This window comes from Penaeus vannamei, chromosome 15, assembly GCF_042767895.1.
Source record: "Penaeus vannamei isolate JL-2024 chromosome 15, ASM4276789v1, whole genome shotgun sequence".
In the NCBI taxonomy this organism is placed as follows: Eukaryota; Metazoa; Arthropoda; class Malacostraca; order Decapoda; family Penaeidae; genus Penaeus; species Penaeus vannamei.
Genome location: NC_091563.1, coordinates 7,690,160 through 7,692,659, shown reverse-complemented (window position 1 = coordinate 7,692,659; position 2,500 = coordinate 7,690,160). Strand labels below are relative to the sequence as shown.

The 2,500-nt window shown below is 40.3% G+C and overlaps 1 protein-coding gene across 9 annotated transcripts in view; it reads left to right on the top strand.

Annotated features, from left to right (window-relative positions):
- The window catches only part of LOC113814303 (CUGBP Elav-like family member 4), a gene marked incomplete in the record, with an annotated part of 699,503 nt that overhangs the window by 695,130 nt on the left and 1,873 nt on the right, over positions 1-2,500 (top strand). For all 9 annotated transcript variants that reach the window (XM_070130421.1, XM_070130428.1, XM_070130425.1 and 6 more), the window contains 1 exon segment: positions 1-2,500. This exon segment is cut by the window's left edge and continues 168 nt beyond it; it is cut by the window's right edge and continues 1,873 nt beyond it.

Sequence of the window (2,500 nt, the reverse complement as noted above, 5' to 3'; positions counted from 1 at the left end):
CTCTGCAAGATGAACATTATTCCCATATTTCTATACAACAAGTGCTACATATACGAGTCCAGAGAGCTTGAGTTGCTACACTAGCGTCAGAAGGCCTCATTGGTGGCAAAAGTGAGACAGTCCCTGAAGAACAGGCTGTCACAATATTTAATGCTTAAAGTGGTATAGTAAGTCCACTGTTGAGGCCTGGGCTGCTGTGTACACAAACTGTATATACGTTGTACCTAGCTGTGGCACGGTACCAAAAAGGACTGGGACTGTATGTCCCTCTCCACTCACATGTTGATAGCCATGTTATTACTGAGAGTATGGAAACAATATTTTTAATATTAATAAGCCTTCTGTTAAAGTTATATTACGTATCATAATATTTCAACTATATCATATTGTTAAGAATAGTAGTATACTTAAGACACGCTCTATCAGCTGTACGCCATTTTGTGCGAGTTGGCCGGGTGATTTGGATCTCCCAGCACAGGATGTGTCCTAACCCGCCCCGCTGACGGGTTGCTCCTTCAGGGTACTAAGTGTTGCGTGTCTCGTGTCTGTTGCCTCACGCCCTGCGCTGTGCCCGGGCACCCACGCAGCCACCACTCCCTGGCTGTCGTCTGTCATGGCTCGGTATTCGCCCATGTTTTTACCTGGTAGTCTGTGGGCGTGCTGTCCACAAGTGCTTAGCTCGAAACTGGGCCTCCATAGCAGTGACGCCGTGTGCACTGGTGCTCCTCACGCCATCTTGTGTGTGCCGTGTGGCCGGGCGGGGTTCCAGGACCCCACCAGACCAGGGCGTTGAGGTCTCTTCCAGCTCCACAGTTGGACAACCAAAGTGATGGCCTCAAAGGGTTCAGAGGCCCCTAGTCTAGTGTCAAACTAGAGGATTAGCTTCTCTATACCTGTAGATGCCTATAGATAAATAGTTTAAAGCGCTAGATAGCTTTCAAGTATAGAGGAAGTCTCATAAAGACACATTGTATATAAGCTGAAGGTAAAATTTATAGGACTATTGACCCTGCATTTGATCATGTGTACAGTGGATAGCATATTCACTAGACTAAGGGTACTAACGCTTATCTCCAGTCAATTTTATATCATGATATATTTTTAAATCATTTGTATCCAATGGTTTAATAAGATTTGTGCATTTCTTTGTGGCTTAGATTTTTAGACATCTGTATGTTTGTCAGATCAAAGTGGCATTATTTTCTAGTCAAGGTGTACTTGTTATTTTTTTAAAAGATTACAGTTTGCAGCGATCTTTCATCTATGATCTCAGACATTCCATCTAGTCATTATTATTGTTTTACCTGCAGTCTTGGGTATTGATTACTTCTCTTCTCTTATAATACTATATGTCATACATACACATAACTTTTGAACCATTGACAGAAATGTGCCAAGAGAGTTCAAGATGATTTCTCCATTACCTGGTCTATTTTATTCATTTCATATATTTACATGTTATACACCCTCGTGGTTTAGGAGTAAGAATTAATAATTTCTGAAAAAAAATGAAGCTGTTTCTCTGACATAGCATATCTAGTCCAATATGTACATACGCACCACTGTCAGGCTAAATTATATTATGGTTGCTTTGTGGAGGAGACTGCCTGCATCCTGTTTGTATCATGACACTCCTTGTGACTGTGGAGGAGACTCAGATCATCCCATGAATGCACGGAGGAGACTGCTTGCATCATGAACGTAACAAGACTGCCTCCCTTGTTCTTGGGAGGAGACCTAGTAGCATTTGGAATGTTCCATGACTGCCTCCAGAAGAAATTATTTTCCCTAGTCATCTTCCACTTGGACTTCAACTGTCAATTTAGACTTGACCTCAGACAGTAGTTGCTGATTGGACTTATTAGAGTCAGCTGTGCTGTAATTAAGTAATTAAGCTTTAACTGCCAGTTGAGATCTGAATATAGTTAGAATTATGTTACAAGCTGGATTATGACAGTAAATTGACTAGTATAATTAGATGTAAATACAAATTATGTTGATCAACTGGTTTCCATTACTAAATTGGCATGGAGTACATAGTCATTTAGTGTTCATTACCTGAGCTGTGACCATAGAGAAGACTGGTAGGTAGACTAGGTATGTGAACTGGACCAGGTATGCTTGTTATTGATAGTTGTTAATGTTATTGACAAACAGAAAAGTGAATATGAATGGTGAAAGACAATTTTAAAAATAATGATAGCATCATTTTAAGGAAGACACCTTATGAATGACAATACATGAGTAATTATACATTATAGGGTATATCTGATCTTAGCCGACTGATAGTGTTTGAACGGTTTAGGTCTCCTCCTCAAAGAAGGCCAAATGTAATGGCCTGCGCCACTGTAATATTACATAGGCCCTATTGCCTTGCTCTTGCTGGCATCTTGTTTTAAGAGTGATCAGGCTTTGTATGTCAGGCTTGCACTTGATATCTCATTGATTTTTATTGGAAGTTTAATCCTCTATATTGCAAACAAGATGGCAGTATTTGAGT